A 19,185-nucleotide genomic window follows, 5' to 3' on the forward strand; every position below is an offset into this window, starting at 1 on the left:
TCAAAGCTTTTGCACAGCAAAGGAAACCATAAAGAAGACCAAAAGACAACCCTTAGAATGGGAGAAAATATTTGCAAATGAAGCAACTGACAAAGGATTAATCTCCAGAATTTACAAGCAACTCATGCAGCTCAATAACAAAAAAACAAACAACCCAATCAAAAATGAGCAGAAGACCTAAATAGACATCTCCAAAGAAGATATACAGACTGCCAACAAACACATGAAAGTATGCTCAGCATCATTAATCTTTAGGGAAATGCAAATCAAAACTACAATGAGATATCATCTCACACTAGTCAGAATGGCCATCATCAAAAAATCTAGAAACAATAAATGCTGGAGAGGGTGTGGAGAAAAGGGAACACTCCTGCACTGCTGGTGGGAATATGAATTGTTACAGCCACTATGGAGAACAGTATGGAGGTTCCTTAAAAAACTACAAATAGAACTACCATATGATCCATCAAACCCACTACTGCACATATACCCAGAGAAAACCATATTTCAAAAAGAGTTATGTACCAAAATGTTCATTGCAGCTCTAGTTACAATAGCCCGGAGATGGAAACAACCTAAGTGCCCATCATCAGATGAATGGATAAAGAAGATGTGGCACATATATACAATGGAATATTGCTCAGCCATAAAAGAAATGAAATTGATTTATTTGTAATGAGGTGGATAGACCTAGAGTCTGTCATACAGAGTGAAGTAAGTCAGAAAGAGAAAGACAAATACCATATGCTAACACATATATATGGAATTTAAGAAGAAAAATGTCATGAAGAACCTAGGGGTAAGACAGGAATAAAGACACAGATCTACTGGAGAACAGACTTGAGGATAAGGGGAGGGGGAAGGGTGAGCTGTGACAAAGCGAGAGAGAGGCATGGACATACATACACTACAAAACGTAAGGTAGATAGCTAGTGGGAAGCAGCCGCATAGCACAGGGACATCAGCTCGGTGCTTTGTGACTGCCTGCAGGGGTGGGTTAGGGAGGGTGTGAGGGAGGAAGATGCAAGGGGGAAGAGATATGGGAACATATGTATATGTATAACTGATTCACTTTGTTATAAAGCAGAAACTAACACACCATTGTAAAGCAATTATATCCCATAAAGATGTTAAAAAAAAAAGAAAAGAAAAGAAAAGAAAGAATAGAGAGAGATGTCTTATGCCTCTTACCCTATTTCCCTCAATGATAACTTGTGTAGCTACAATAAAATACCACAAACAGAAAAAAAAAAATTTGTTACAACTTATCAAATTTTATTTTAATAATTTTAAAGAGACTATATTTTAAACACATGATGTCATTTATTTAGACAGCAGTTGCATAAAGGAATTGACAGGATATTTAAACTACAGATAGCCTTCATATCCCTTGTGCATATACTCTGTGCATATAGTTTCTTGAAAGAACACAATGGCAGTCAGAAGTCACTCAGGAAACCCAAAGGGTTAGTGACAACAGCTCTGCTGAATAAATGTTAAATAGATTATAATCCTTGGGGGAAATCTCAGGGAAAAGCAGTCATAAACTAAAGCACAATCAATAGATAAACCAGCGAGCAGGAGAAGCATGTAGCCCAAAAGCAAACAATCAGCTATTTCAGACATACTAGCCTTCCCCGGGGAGACAGGTGGCTTTACTCTTAGTTAAAAGGGCAAGGGATCGCAGGAGACATTTGAGATGTTAACAAGCTTACAATGAGCACATAGGTAATTGGGTACTTTGTGTTTTCTGTGTGCATAATTAATTACAAATGCATAGCTTGCCTGTTTAATCTGACCCAATTGTGGAAATGCTGTTAGGGTTTCTCTCTGCAACTGAAACATCAGAGCAGTTTTGTGATCTTAGAAACAGAAATTGCAGCAACAGTGTGTTTATCTGTATGCTGGCCTGAACTTTACAGGCTGTGGATTCATATGGCATCAAGTTCACTTTGGAACGGGAATAATGCAACTACGATGAATATGTTGGTATCCATTGTGAAGAAACAGTAAACACATTTACACATAACATGCCGTGCTTTGTATATAGTAGATTCTAAATAAATGTTCATTGAGTTGCCTTAATGAAGTATTATTATATCTCAGAGAATCAATGACTGTGACTTTGGACAATTTGCTGAAGTTTCTCACTTGTTTATCAGCTCTAATATAGGGAGATATAAACCCAAACTATCCATGTACTACTGTCTCTGAAGCCACAAGCAATCCAAAAACCTCTGCATTCCTTTTGAGCTATTCTTGCATAAGCCATTTCATCTCTTTGTAAAGCCAGTTCCGGATTTCTTTGCTTTCAGATTTCAGTAAAAACCATGATTTCTGAAATGAAGTCATCTAATAAAATGAATAAGGTATTTTGGGCAGGTCTAAGTATCAAAGGAGACCACACAGTGGCTGGCAGGGTTTGGTCCCCACAGTCTGATATATGTCAGTGGGAAGAGGTCTATTTTGAAGCATTTGAAGGCAACCACATTATCTATTTCTTTTCTTCGTTTACCACATTTCTCTTTTTTCTATATATTTTTGTTTCTTATTATTAAATCAAGTTATTGGCATAGCACAAACAGAAACGCTGAGTATTAACAGACCAACAAACTTGCATGTAGCCTTACAATTAAAGGCTTAAAGAGAATCTAAAATTAACTTTTTTTTTAACTTTCAAAGCCAATGAGATGAACTCAAAGGAGAGATGTTACTTACATAAAAAATTAAAAATACAAGGCTTTTAAAAGTAGTCTTGCTTTAATGTAATTAAGGAAGATTAATTCTTTTTGTTTTTCTCATCCCAGTGTTTTATGTGTATGTGTGTGCCCTTTAGAGTAATCAGATTAGTAATCACCCTCTTTCTATCCTAGTTAAGGGATGTGTTTTGGGGGGAAAAAAAAAAGGAAAAGGAGAAGAGGACTGTCACTGTGTTTCTATGCAGAAATTATACCCAGGTCTCCATTGACTTCATTTGTCTTTTCCTGGCTACTAAAACACCATTCTTCCTTTTGCTCTCTTATATTGGACCCACTACTCCACACTAGCAGGCTTTTACATTCCCTCAAACATTTTTATCTTGTAGCTCCTACCTTAATTTGCCTTATGACAGCTCAGGAGTACCCTCTGGCACCTCATTTATGTCACCTCACACAAATATGTTCATCCTTTGAACAGTCCCAGATCATCCTAGTTCAAAGTGAATTCTACTTCTCAAAATTCCTATACTACATATCTGTACCATGTATTTGGCACATCAATTGCAGCCTTGTATATTTAATTATCTTTTCATGTGTGCATTAAAAGATCGTTGGAAATAGTGACTATTGTACTTAGTAGATACTTCAACAATAATCAACAATTCTAAAGATAGAGCAGCATTTGGAAGTATCCCTAAACAAACTGTGGATTGTGTGTGTATGTGTGTGTGTGTGTGTGTGTGTGTGTAACTTTCTATTTTTTTATTGAAGTATAGTTGATTTACAATATTTTGTTTGTTTCAGGTGTACAGCAAAGTGGTTCACTTATTTTTTTTCAGACTATAGGCTATTACAAGATATTTAATATACTTCCCTGTGCTATACAGTAAATCCTTGTTGCTTATCTATTTTATGTATAGTGGTTTGTATTTGTTAATACTACACTCCTAATTTGTCCCTCCCTCCCTCTCACTGTCAGGATTTTCTTTTTGTAATTACAAATTGATCCACTAAGTCACATTTGGCCTTCATTTATTGATTCATCAATTAAGGTTCTCTCATTTTCACCTTGCTATAATTTTAATAATGTTTTGCTAATAGATATACAAGGTCTTTCTGATGCAGAAAAGCATAAACCTCCTTTATAAATCAACTTTTTATGATAAATGATGACAATAACATAGGAGAATATGACACAATGCACTGAATCTGTTATATGTTATTTCTATAAGGACTGAGATATATCAGCTAATATTCATTTCATGTTTGCCCTATTCTCACACACACTCATTTAGACTCAAATGAGACTATTTCTTTGGAAGTCTTCACTTGTCTTTAAGGAAGCCTGATTAATATGTTCTGAAAGCTATCTGACTGTAGAAATTTTAATTTATCCTAAAATTAGGATAAGAAGTAGAGACATTTTAGTATTTTTACATTTTAGTGTATATATACATACATATATATATATATATATATATATATATATATATATATATATATATATATATATATTTTAATGAGAAAAACATTTATTGACCAGATTAGGCATTTGTGTAGTTTTTTTTCCCTCTGACCTTACATTATCCAGTGAGGACAGTGTTTTCCATTTATTTATTTATATTTTATATTAACAATGTTGTGATAGTTTCAGGTGTACAGCAAAGTAATTCAGTTATACATATACATGTATCTATTCTTTTTCAAATTCTTTTCTCATTTAGATTGTTACATAATACTGAGCAGGGTTCCCTGTGCTATACAGTAGGTCCTTGTTGGTTATCCATTTTAAATATAACAGTGTGTACATGTCAATCCCCAAATCCCTAACTATCATTTCCTCCCACACTTCCTCCCTGGTAACCATAAGTTGGTTCTCTAAGTCTGTGAGTATGTTTCTGTTTTGTAAATAAGTTCATTTGCATCATTTCTTTTTAGATTCCACATATAAGGGATATCATATGATATTTCCCTTCCTCTGTCTAAGTTACTTCACTCAGTATGGCAATCTCTAGGTCTGTCCATGTTACTGCAAAGGGTATTATCTCATTCTTTTTAATGGCTGAGTAATATTCTATTGTACATATGTACCACATCTTCTTTATCCATTCCTCTGTTGATGGACACATTTTAGTATATTTTTATCAGAAGTCTCTATTGGTGTAAATATAGTTAATTGTTGCAGATTTTATCTCATGATTTATTTGCACAAATACACAAAAGGCTTTGGTGGTCTCTCAGTAATCAGTAGTTTTTGAGATTTAATTTTAATTTGACAAACCAGATGAAAGCAAGGATGAAAAATACATCTACACAAAGATATAAAACCGAACTTGAACAAGAAATAAGGACCTCATTATACCTTTAACTTAAAATGGTCACCTTACAGATATAAAACACACTTGCATAATCAGAATTGTTAAAAGACTAGTCAGGGAAACTTCGCCAAAGAGCCACCTGACACACCAGGTCAAAGTACAGTCAAGAGTGATGCAGACCAAAGAATATGGCTCACCATTTTCTACCCATTGCTGTGGCATGTAGGATCATAAACTGTTTATCAAAGGAGATTTTGGAGAATTATTTTTATTCAATACTTTTTTTTTTTTTTTTTTTTTTTGCGGTATGCGGGCCTCTCACGGTTGTGGCCTCTCCCGTTGCGGAGCACAGGCTTCAGACGCGCAGGCTCAACGGCCATGGCTCACGGGCCCAGCCGCTCCGCGGCACGTGGGATCCTCCCAGACCGGGGCACGAACCCGTGTCCCCTGCATCGGCAGGCGGACTCTCAAACACTGCGACACCGGGGAAGCCCTATTCAATACTTTTAACATTGAAATTATTGAGAAAGGACACTAATTGCTTTATTTTCTTTATTTTTTTTCCTAAATTTCTTGTCATCTCTTTCATTTCTAACAAAACAAACCCTTCATCTTTAGCACAGCAGGGCTCCGGAGAAAAGAGGTTATGGTAGAGGAAGTCTGGGCTATTCAGAGAATAATGCCTTTTGCAAATTAATGACTGCCTCTACTTGTCTAACTTCCAAACTAAACTCTGGCAAACAACAGCATACAACCAACAAAACACATACAACATTTCCTGAGTCTATCTTACTCCACATCTATTCTGCTTTTCCTAAGCTATACTTCCTAGGTATATGCTAAGAAGCATGTTAAACTGGCATTAGGGGTGCAAAAATAAACAAGTGTTTTGTTTTCAAATACTCATAATGTAGACAGTAATTTACCAATATGTTTGAATATTGTATAAGAACAATAATTTGAGTAAGCCCAATGTACATGAATAGGAATGCAGAAAGGAGGAGTGTCAAATGACCTAACGTTGGAGGCTATGAAAGATGAAAAAGACCTTACAAAACATGGAGGAAAAATCATTTCAGCCGTTGAAAAGAGAAAAAAAAGAAAGTATAAAAGAATGTAGGTAATTGCATATGGTTTGGTATTTCCGAAACATAATGTAAAAGAAAAAAAGGAGAGAAGTTTCGATTACAGCCAGATCATGAATGAGTGTCTTAGACTTCATTAGAATTTATTGTGTAAGCAGGGAGAGGTCATTGAATGGTCTCAAACAGGATCACGACTTAATCAGATTCGGGTAGAGGGATGATTCTTATAGCACATAAATGATGATGTGGAAGGGGCAGAGATTAGCAATGAGGAGAGGAGTTAAGAGGCTATTACACTAGTACTCAACTATTTTAAAGAATATCAATAAAGAAACATACATGCCAGTCTTTAAAATATGAATGCCTTAAAAATCTAGCAGGTGGAAATTATAACTTAAAAAAATCTTCTTTTCATTGTTACTACATTAACCATATGATCCTTTGATCTTAATAAAAGCAAAAAGCACAATTTGAAAAGATGGGTGATAGCATTATAAAATGTTAAATAATTCACTTACATTTTTCAAATTATGTAGCTTTTTTAGTGAATTTCTCTAGAGAATTATCTTTCTTACAAGAAGTGTTATTTTATTTCCTTCTTCAAACCTTCTTCATGTAAATGGGAATAAAACTTTCCTAGAATATCATTAGTTGCCCCAGTGGTATACTAGAATAGCCCTTAGCATATTTGAAAACAATGTTAATATTTTATTCTCCAGTCTTGTTATTAAAATAACCACTTAGTTTCTGATATTCCAAATAAGACTGGTAGCCTCAATCGATGGAGAAAATTCAGTAATTCAGTAAAAATTATCCACTTCTCTGATAATTTCATGATTATAATAGTTATAATTTAGCAGGAGATGATGTTTTGAGTATACCCTTGCGCTACTCAAAAAGTTCCTATTATATTTAATTCAAAACATTCTTTGTATAATTTCATGAAAGTTTATATGAGTTAGGCTGAACACCCTAACCAGTGGCTAAAGTCTTATAACAACAGAGTTGCTCTATTTCAGATAAGACAATGACCACCTACGTAGATGTATTCTGTGTACATATGTCTATAGACACACACGTCTACTGCAATGAACAAGTCATTCTTTGTTTAAGCAAGTAAAATTATTTCTCTATGCCGTGTTCATAACCTCTCCCTCTGCTGCCTCCAATTCTTAAGATAAAACAAGAAACAAACTCCTCCATTATGTGTTTCCCTAAGGGTGATTTATCATGATGTGACCTGGACCTCTAAGGCCCCTACTTGACAGTCTCATTAAAGACTATTTTCTATCCTTTCTCTTCATTATACAAGTTCTAATTCTCATAGGCTAAGTATGATGAGGCTACTCACAGCAGATACATACTGCAAAGGTGAAGAGAGAGCAAATGTTTCTACATGTCAAGCACATTGCTTATTCTTCTTCCTAGTGACAGAAACTCTTCCCAAGCTAATTAATAGGGAAATATATTTGAATAAATTTTGTTCTAAAGTAACTGTTAATCCCAGGAAAGAAAAGGAAAATGCGAGGAGAAATTTGATTACTGACTGTCGCTGGAGCTCTTCTTGCATAATGTAGGAAAGATTGTTGACACCCATAGCCATCTATAGCAACAAGAGCAACAGATACACTCTGGCTGGACTCAGTGCTTAAAGAGCAAGGAGGACTACAGTGATGGTGGGAAATAGCAAGCCAAGTTAAAGCAAATTTTATTCATGAAAGTTGCTCTTTTTTTTTTCCTTTGTTAGCTTGAATACATCTTCTCTAAAGAAACAATGACTCAGTTTTTTATTCATCATTTGAAATTTTTACATATTGCATTACACTGATTTTCTTTGAAAATAAAAAATAAAATTTAAATAAATAACTTGAAATTTTTGTAATTTGGGGGGCTTACAAAGTGGGTTCACATAAAGTATTTTGTATCAAACTTAAAATGAAGCTTGTGTGAAGGTGTGAGAACATTTAGAAAGTTAATCTCATAAAAGTTAGAGACACAGATTAGCAGGTTAAGTGGAAAGCCCAATGTCTGGAAGCTGAGTGGGCAGTGAAGAAATCATGTAATCCACCTTCAACCACATCCTTTCCACAGTTTCATTCATGCTATCACATCTAAATATAAATGATGTGGTTCTCAGAAGGAGGAGGAAGGGGAAAGATTCAGCTTTCCACAGCAGAAAGTTTATTGAACTTAGATTTAAAGACTTAAGTTCTATTTCTGGCTCTTCTAAATTTTAGTCATATATCTTGAGGTGTGATAAGATTTAAAAGATATAATGAATTTGAAAGAGCTATATAAATTGTATGTAACTATGCAATTGAAAGTTATTATTCTGATCATGTCATCAGTCATTTACCTCCTTAATGCATACTGCCTTAGTTGATATTTATTTGATGATGATTTAGAGGTGTACAATCAACATCCCCAGTTGGCGTGTTTGAACTACTCAAGCTATCTCCACATCTCTGTGTTGTTGCCCTACATTCTTTATTTTGGCCAAGGTGAATATTTTTCTTCTCTCTTTGGATTTCAAAATATGTACTGAAAAAGGGAAAAAGCAGGTGGGTGTATGTATCCATACCTCTGCCTTCCCTTATATCCCTTACCTATGTCATCTTTTTATCAGTGAGATCCCTCATTCTTTTCTTTCTTTACCAAGCAATAAGACTTGCTGCTGTAGAGTCATTGGTTTCTCAGCAGCGGATACTGTGAATGACCCAGAAGGAGCTGGGAAACTTCAAATCCAGCTTCAATACTCCTTTGGTGGCTGGGGAAAAGCTAGAGGTAGATTCAGAGAATTTAGTTGCCTCTAAAAATAAAAATTAAAAAATTAGCCAACATCTTCCCCACATTAGTTTTCTCCATCACTCTAGTAAGGAGTTGCCTATCTCTTTTGTGTAAGCATTCAGTTGTACATAAAGCATGTGAGTTCAACTTAGCATCACTGATGGGCATTGAGGGGGTAGGAAAGGGAATGAAGACGAGATATAACAGTTTATTAAAATCAGTTTTGTAGAAGAGAGCAAATACATTTAGTTTTATTAATTTATTCTGCTGTATTTATATCTTCTAAGTTACTTGACAGTTTAGCATTCTCTGTTTACTTTTGTGTTACTTTAATGCCTGTATATAAATCCAAATGTAAATATCCTGCAAGAGAATCTAACACAAATGCTTTAATTTTCAATTCACCAAATACTTCTCTGGTTGTACTGAATTCTCATACACTGTAAAAGCCAGGGCAAGCATGAAATAAATGCTATATGGAAACATTTAAATATTCTGGTTCAGTGAACTGGCACAAAAGGTTGCTGCAGAAATGGAAAATAAGTGATCTAAAGCAGCCAAGGGAGCATGAATGTGGAAAGAAAACTAGAGTAAATTATTTATTGACTACCTACTTAGAGTCTGGAATTCTGGTTCTTTGGGGGGGGGGGTAAAACATGTTAAATGCATGGTCTCTGACAGAGAAACTTGCAGTCTAGTTAGGGTGAGAATTAGGGCACATCAACACTATTGACAGTAAAAAGTGACATTTTTTTTCATGTAAACTATAGGACTGTGTTCCTATACTAGTTTGAATAACGGTTGAATGGGGCATCTTTATTTTTATTTGGTTAAACAAGCAGAAGTTTATCTACTCATGAATGAAGTTTATGTCAAACCTTAGTATTATCAATCAATAACTGTCTTTAATAGATATAAAAAGTAGGAGTATTAGTGTGAACATATATTACAAACAAGAACATAAGAAAAAGGAAAATGATACATTCAAATCATCTTCAAAAGCAGCTTTTCATTTGTTTTTGTTTATTTTAAAATTTTGGATAATAAAATATATAAAATATACACAGACCATAAAAAAATAATGTAAACTCCTCTTATTCAGAGATCTGTAACATTTTAGTGAATAGCCAATCATTTATGAATGCATTCAACAAATACTTATTGTTGCCACGTGGTAAACAACCTTAGAAACAAAAACACACACATACATCTCTGCCTTCATAGACCTTAAGTACCTGTAGTACTTTACCTATAGTAAAGAGATATTAATCCAATCATTAAATTTAAAAAGTAAAACTGGTTCTGTGACAATTCATGGGAAAGTAGCATAATGCTAAGGATGAGATTAGTGAGTAAGAATAAGTATAGTATCAGGATGTGACCTAGCAGGAAGATCAAGAAAGTATTCTCTAAGGAAATTAGCTTGAGCTGAGAACATAAGGATGAGTAGAAATTCATTAAGTAAAACAGTAATGAAAGAGAATCCCAGGGGCAGAGGACAAGCTCTACAATAAGGAGAGACTCCAGGTACAAAAGCAAGATACAAGACCAGTTTGATCTGGCAGAGCCAGGCATTAAGTGACGTTGGAGATACGGTACTGGTGGACTGAGTTATGGGATTCTATTTTTTATTATAGGAGATATGTGACCCCACCGAAAGGTTACAGATGGGATAGTGACATGCTTAGATTTGTGTTTTCAACAGTTCCCTCTAGATGAAGTATGAAGAACAAATTGAAAAGGAGAATGGCAGAGTGGATGATTTAAACCAGTTAGTTATAAGTTAAGAGGCTAGTTTGCTACTGTAGATGAGAAGTAATGGTAATTTGAAGTAGAGTGTTGCAGTGGAGGTGGGCAAAGCTGAAATTTTTAGAGATATTTTTTAGCCATAATTATTATAATTGGGTGAGAAATTAAACCATGCAGTGGAGGAAGAGAGGAAAAGATACCAAGAATGACTTCATATTTTCTCAATTATAAGCAAAGTGGAAGGCAAAGCCATTCACTTTAATAAAAAAAAAATGGAAAAAGACCATAAGTCTATGGTATGTTTGGCTAAATACTTAATGTATCCATTATTGCCACATTGCCCTGGAGAAAGATTATAATTTCAATGAAAAATATTTACCTATTGTTACTACTTTACTTTGGAATCAAACATTTTCCATAGCCGTAGTCACTGCAGTTATAAGCATAATTTAGGGTCAAGGAGTTTTGAAGATCTGGTTGATGGTTTGTCTCATTGTTTTGACTCTTAAAGTCTCAGATGCTTTAAGTGGTTTTATACTTCTAGATTTACCATTTTCCTGCTGGTAAACAGTTTGTTTATAGGCCTGCTCTTCCTGTTAACCACTACCTAGTTGGCTAAAATACATTGAATCCTCGAGTAGACAGCTCATAAGGTGGTGGTCTGGCTTTCGATAACCTTCCTTCCCTGTGAATGGCACCTTTGGATCACATTAATTACATGAACCCAAGTGATTGTTATTAATTCAGTTGTACATGCTTGACTTAATTTAAGCAAACCAGATTTAGTGTGCTGGAAATTTGAAACCTATAACATAACTCACATACACACACAAATATGGAATAAGTAGAGCTGAGTCACATTAATTACAAAACTATAAAAAACGGTTCATAATTGATAACTGTTGGGATACCGTGAATTGACTCCAAATTCATTCCCTTCTAGGTTGTTGGTGACTATTCAACCCTTCCTTTGATCTAATGTACTACTCTTCCTTTCCTCCAAAAATATTCCTTTACAACAAAAATATTATTGTCTGCTATGTCACAAAAACTGTGTTGTTTATCACAGTTACACACAAAATCTCACATGGTTCCTGCCCTCAAGGAAATCACAGTTTAATAATCAGAGAAAATCATGTAAGTTGAAACTTACACAAAATTAGCTTGCCTCGACAGAAATACGTGTGTGGTAGGAGTTGTCAATTGACAGTAAGAGAGATCAGAGACTGGGGATAACAAGTGACAAAACGCTTCATGTAGAAAGTGATGTTATCACTAGCTTACAGAAGACAATTAGGTGGAAATTGGGACTCAGGAGGTGGAGAGCTTAAGTCAGAGGGAGACAGGTGAGAAAATACTTAGACGTAAAGCAGGAGAAAATAGATTCGAAACTGCAATTATCTTGGGATGGCTGAGAACTCTGGGAGAGAACTAAAATAAGAGTGCTGTGAAAATAAACCTTGAGTGATGAGCAGGGACCAGATTGCAGAGAATCTTGTAGAGCTTGCCAAGAGTTTCAGACTACATCCTATGAAAAATGGAGACACACTAAAGGGTATTAAGTAAAAGATTCACGCGATTAGTTTTACTTTGCAGGAAAAGAGAGTCAGTAGAAGATCTACTGCAATTTCTGGGGACTATTGCAGGGATGCAGCCAGAGGTGATGAAGGTCAAAGGCAATAATAGAGGAGATATAGAAAGAGGAAAATGCGAAGAAGAAACATTTGATAGAGCTCGGTGACTGATTATATTTGCAGTAAAAAGATGAGTGTGGGACACCTCTCATATTTCTGACTTTATACTTAACCTCCTTGCATTTGATTACTTTATCTTTAAAATGGAGATTCAACACTGCCTCTAAGATGTTGTAAGGTATAAATTTAGATAGCATTTGCAGAGAATCTATCACTGTGTACAGCATATAGGAGAATTTCAAACATATTTAGCTTCCTCCCTTCTTTCCTTCTACTTATCAGATTATTTAAAATAATCAAAGAAATACTCTTAATGTTGATCACAATTAGTGCCAATTTATTTTTCATTGTATAAACTGCTAATTATTTCACTTGTTGGGATTAAAACAGATCCCTTACAAAATGTAATCTCACATAAGTATCTCACAAACTAATACTTTGTGCATCCCAAATGAAATGGAAAAAAAGATTCTTACATCTTTTAATGTCACAATTTTTGGACATGGGATTTAATTTTATTAAAAAGTAAAATCACCTGCAGGAAATTTTTTAAAATCCAGGACTGAGTTAAAACTTGAACTGTTTAAAGTAATTCTATTTTAAAAACAAGCATATTTAAAAACTTCTGCTATCAACGACCTCAACAGCAAAAAAAGAAATTAGCACTTTCAAGTCACTCTCATTGGTGCCATCGATCTGATGTTATCAGTTTGGATGAAGGGGTGTTTGTGTGCATGTTTGTGCCATTCTTTTTATTTTTTAATTTAATTTAAATTTTTTTATACAGCAGGTTCTTATTAGTTATCCATTTTATACGTATTAGTGTGTACATGTCAATCTCAATCTCCCAATTCATCACACCACCACCATCCCCCACCACTTTCCCCCCTTGGTGTCCATATGTTTGTTCTCTACATCTGTGTCTCAATTTCTGTCCTGCAAACCAGTTCATCTGTACCATTTTTCTAGGTTCCACATGTATGCATTAATATACGATATTTGTTTTTCTCTTTCTGACTTACTTCACTCTGTATGACAGTCTCTAAATTCATCCACATATCTACAAATGATCCAATTTCATTCCTTTTTATGGCTGAGTAATATTCCATTGTATATATGTACCACATCTTCTTTATCTATTCGTCTGTTGATGGGCATTTAGGTTGCTTCCATGTTATTATGCTTTTGCCCATTCCATTTTCCAAAAAGAGACAAAACTGAAAAGACTAAAATATATTATTTACCACAGAGACTAGAGTATCTATATGGAGTTGGCCTTCTCTTACTGTAAAATTTGAGTCAAATATTGATTTTAATTGCCCAAGGTTATAAGGAGAATTTTCACTGATATAAAACAGGTTCTACTAGTTTAAAAAAAATTCAATAGCTTAGAGTATCAATAAGAACATAGACCATTAGAATGGTAAAAATAATTTTTCATTTTATGTCTTACTATTTATACCTCACTTTAACTTAAGAGTACAAGTTAGACTTATAATTTATGCATTGCTAAATCAACCATTTTCTTAACAATTAATACTTACTTTTTATTCTGTCACTTATGATACCACTTATTGCATAGCAATTGCTCAGTTCACACTACAATCAATAAAATGTGAGCCACTTTCTTCTATAGAGAAAGTGACCAGAAAAACCTAGCTGACCAGAAAATGCTCAGTTTGGCAAGGGATATAGATATGATCTTGTTTTTCTGTTTTATAAAAACATATATAGATACAACTCTTGTAGACTTAAGTATATGACTCTCTACAAGATATTAATAGTTTAAAAATATATAATTTTTAAACTAGCTAGCAATTATCCATCTTAAATAAGGATAATAGCAATTGATATGAAAAATCTTTACTATATAACTAGCTACTTTTAAGATTCCATATTTTGTTTATAGACCTTTTAATAAAGCAACATTAGATATAGAAAATGCATGCACTTATGGCTAAATACCTATTCCCAGTATGCAAATCACAATTTTAATATAGTGATTACAGGAGGGAAAGATTAAGGGTAAGCTTTCATAGTTTTGAAAATGTTCCCAATTTGAATTTTATAAAATGCATCAGTTTTCTCTAAGTAATTATCTGACCTGTTAATGATTTCCTGTTATAAATAAAATGTGAATGTCAGCATAGGCAAGAAATAAAATAGTGAGAAACACAGACAACATCTTGGTCAGTTAACTGAGCCTTCACCTAATATATACTACAAAAACACATTTTTCCTCTGAATACCAGAGTCCAAAAGGTTTCAGGAAAACAAGGTTTTTTTTCCCTAAGAATTTAACTAAATCTATTTGGCCTGTGAATATCAATTTTAATTTTGCATATATTTTATATATGCATATATATTATCAAAAATTATTGTAAACCACAAGATTTTTACTGCTGTTAATTCTTTCATTTCACTTGGGCTCATATTTAGCATGTTATCCTCTCCTGATTGCTTCTTTTATGAAAAATTTATAAAATAATTTGCTCCACAAATATGTATAAACATAAAAATTGAACCAAAAGTTCTTTTAAGATAAGTAAAGCTTTCTAAGTGTCTTCTTGTTCAGTTACTTGATTTCTATTCTGCTTAGTCTGTGTGATGATAATTGTGTTTGAAATGTTGTATTTTTCAAAATGTAAACATTTTACTATAAAAAAATCTCACACGTTCATGTTTTTTCAAAAGGTACAAAATGGAAATGTAGTCTTCCTTCCTATCACCACAGCTGGTTCCACCCTCCACAGTCTCACTTATTGCAAGGAATCATTTATTGCAAGGAATCGTTTATCTTTCCAGTAGGTTTCATTGCATATATAAACATTTATTCATACACATATATTATGCATGAATGTGTATATGCACTTTTTTGAAGCACATGCAATTCATACTATAACTACTATATTGCATCCATTAGTTTTTCCATGAACAATATCATAGACATATTTTAAATATTAGTAATCTTGGATGTGAAATGTCTAGGTCAAAAGACACATGTGTTTTAGTTTAATGGCTGTTTCTAAATTGCCCTCAAAAGATTATACCAATTTACATACTCACCAAGATTATGAGAGTCCCTTTTTTACCCCTGCTTATACTAATAGAGAAATCTTTAAATCCAATAAGTCAAAAGTGCAAAAGTGTATTTTATTGTTGCAATTATTTGTTTATAAGCAAGGCTGGCTAGACTTCACGTATTTGTTGCCTATATATTCCTTTTTGTGAGTACTCTTTGCTCATGTCTTTTGACTGTTTTTCCACAATAATTATAAAAGTTAAAATGTATTGAGTGCTTTTTATGGGTCAAGCACTATTCTATGTAGTATGCAGGTGTTAAATCATTTAAGTCTCACAACAAAAACAGGTATTATTTTAATCTCCATTTTAAAAAATATTGAGGCAAAGAGAGGGTAAGCAACATTTCATATAGGGTCATTGAACTAGTAACAGATGGAGTAAGGATTCGAAGCCAAACCCAGGGTTTCTGTGTTTACCTGCTGGGCAGTGTTGCCTCTCAGTATTAAATTGTTTGAATTTTTCATATTACCTTAGGAATGCTTTTTCTATAGGGAGAAAAATTAATTCATTAAAATAATATACAAGAAAAATATATTAAGGAAATTAGCCCTATACTAAATGATATATAATAATTTTTCTATTTTTTTCCATTGATCTTTTGATTTTTGTTTATATTTAGTTGTTTGCATGAGGGGTATTATTCAAATGTAAATCAAAATTTCTGGCACATTTTATTAATTTATGAAGTTTCAGAAATTTCAACCAAATATTTTGTATTGGAGTGTCAAAATTGTTTTGATCAGTTCTGCTTTAAAATGAATTCAACAGCACTTTCTTTTCTTTTTCTTTTTTGCTAAGTTAACAAATATCCTTAACTCTTCTCAGTAAACAAGAGGCACAATTTATCATTCCTCTTTTGGATGTGCATAGAGATCATATTTATTTAATCTTAATTTATTATTCTATTCTAATAAATTTATTATTGTATTAAATTCTATTATATTCTATTATTCTATTAAATTATTCTATAAATTTATCTGCAAAATTTATTTTGGACATTTTTCATGTATTCTGGTGAAACAACTTCAGTTTCTTAGCAAACTCTGAAAAGGAACAAATGAACAAACAAAAAACCGTAATAACAGCAATCCTACTTCTTCAATGAGGATTGTAGGGAATGTAGGGCTGAGCTCACAGGACACTTTCTATTCTTGTGACTCCAAACTTCAGAAATATATATGAGCATTCACTTTTCATAAGAGTAATTCTGTCTGATGATTTACATTCAACTTACTGCTTTTGGTTCTGAAATACTTTTTTTTTTTTTTTTGTGGTACGCGGGCCTCTCACTGTTGTGGCCTCTCCCGTTGCGGAGCACAGGCTCCGGACGCGCCGGCTCAGCGGCCATGACGCACGGGCCCAGCCGCTCCGCGGCATGTGGGATCTTCCCGGACTGGGGTACGAACACGTGTCCCCTGCCTCGGCAGGCGGACTCTCAACCACTGCGCCACCGAAGCCCTCTGAAATACTTTTTGCCCCATATCATATAACTGTAAATGTTTTCTACATGTTGTTCTAGTATATTGTGTTTTTTGTGGGGTTTTTGGTCATTTTATTATTACACTATAATATGTATTTATATTTAAAACTTCACCCTGTGTATTGTTGAATCTGTCATGGGTTAATATAAAAACCTACATTTTAAAAACTTATGGTTTTATATATTTTTAAATCGAATGTCAGGTATTATATTTAAAAATATTATCCAAGTAGCTGGGGAAGAGGAAAAGATAGAACTTAATATATATAGAAGACATGAACCTAGTAGGTATTTTGTATGTATTAATTTCAATAATTATTCAAAAAGGTTATGAGACAAATATTGTTCTCATTTTACAACAAATGAAACAAAAGCTCAATGAGATCAATTAACTCTCCAGTGACCTACTGAGGCTGTCACATAGCCAGAATTCACACTATCTTGCTTTGGCTCCAACATCTACATTCTTTCTGCAACAGGATGGCATCTTCTACATTAGCTCAAAAACATAACTGTCTAAACAGCACATATTTGGGGCAGGAGTTTGTGTTGAACATAAAAATGTCATCATATTTGGCTACACTAGCTCCCATTTCAGTAGACTGTATGTTGCTCTGTATTAAAGTGAATAAAAGAAGAAAAACTAAATTTTACCTCATAAAAGTATATTTGGATTTAGTTCTATAAGCCATTCATACACTTATCCACTCATTCATTTATGTAATAGTTACTTCCCTTAAATTTACTATGTCCAAGAAAATACTATGGGATTTAAGACCTAGCCCCCACCCTACTGAAAACAAGAAGGAAGTTGGAAGGAAACACTTGATATGTAAAACACATTTACAATTGATGAAAAAATATGGCAAGTGAAAAATGAGTCATGGTTGTAGTGTCAAAATATTTTATTGTCAATATTTTTTAAAAATTCAGAACAAAATAAGGAAAAAATAAAATATCCCAAATCCAAATGCTCAGATATAAAAATATGAATATGGTGTTGCAATTCCTTCTAGACTAGTCTCAAGATATATTATTTACACAGTTTAGATCAGTGTTTGGTTAACTACATGTCACAACTCATTTGTTGGCCAAGAAATCACTTTAATGAGTCACAACTTAAATTCTTTAAAACATTAAACTAGAAGAAAATGTCAGTATGTATTATATGTAATAGGATGACATTGCTTTGAAACATTTTTTTAATTTGTATACTTATTTACTGTATATATGTACAATATATTTCTTACTTAAGGCAGATATCAAAACATTTGAATAACACCTATTTAGATCATTTCATAAGTGGAATGTTATATTCTCCTTTTCCATATAAATAACATTTTTCTTTTCTTCAGATATTTTTAATAAACACCTTTTCTTATGGCCATGGAATATTTCCTCAGATTGCTCCACCATGGTGTTATCAATTACTCCAGGCTTGGGCATTTTGTTCTTGTCTTTTTTACTGTAATGAATAATCCAATGATTTTGCTAGATTTTTTGTTTATTTTCTTCAAATAGATTCCTAGAATTACTATTATGAAGTGAACAGATAGTAACTTTAAAATGTCATTTATAATTATTATTTAATTATAGTTATGTATTTCTTCACTACATGAAAATTCATATTTTTACAAATAAAATATATTACAGAAAATTTAGATGAGAAAATACTTTTAATCTTCCTACACAAACACTATTACTGGTTTCATCATTTATGTATTAAATTTTCATTGACTATTATAAAACACAAATTATTTATCTAAAACATATAGCAACATAGAATACCAAGAATAAATTGGAGGCAGTGGTACCCAGAAAGGGGGTCACAAGAGAGGTGAATAAACTAGCCTTCATTTCAAAAAGATAAAAGTTTTATATCTAAAAATCTGCATAACATACACATTTTAAAGGGAGACAATATGATTACAAGATCTGAGGATAACTGCCTCGTGCCACTACATCTAAAGAAGTATTTTTCCTTTTTAAGCATAATCAGAAACATTGAAATATTTATTTTGTGGAAACTTTGATTTTCTGCCCAGATCCTGAACAAGACTCCCAGACTGCTTTGCTGACCAAGGAATGATGAGCATGAGGACAAGCCACGCCATTCAGATTCATGGATCAAAAAGTCCAAGATCAATCGCCAGTAACAAATGTTAAAACTGTCAAAAATACTCAGAGCAACAAGCTGGAATGCATAATGCAGTACCCTAAGGTGAGGGATTACCACCTGTTTAGTCAAGCAGCTCAAACATGAAAGCAGAAGCCACTGTACCTGATCCG

The sequence above is a fragment of the Delphinus delphis genome, chromosome 8 (assembly GCF_949987515.2).
Source record: "Delphinus delphis chromosome 8, mDelDel1.2, whole genome shotgun sequence".
In the NCBI taxonomy this organism is placed as follows: Eukaryota; Metazoa; Chordata; class Mammalia; order Artiodactyla; family Delphinidae; genus Delphinus; species Delphinus delphis.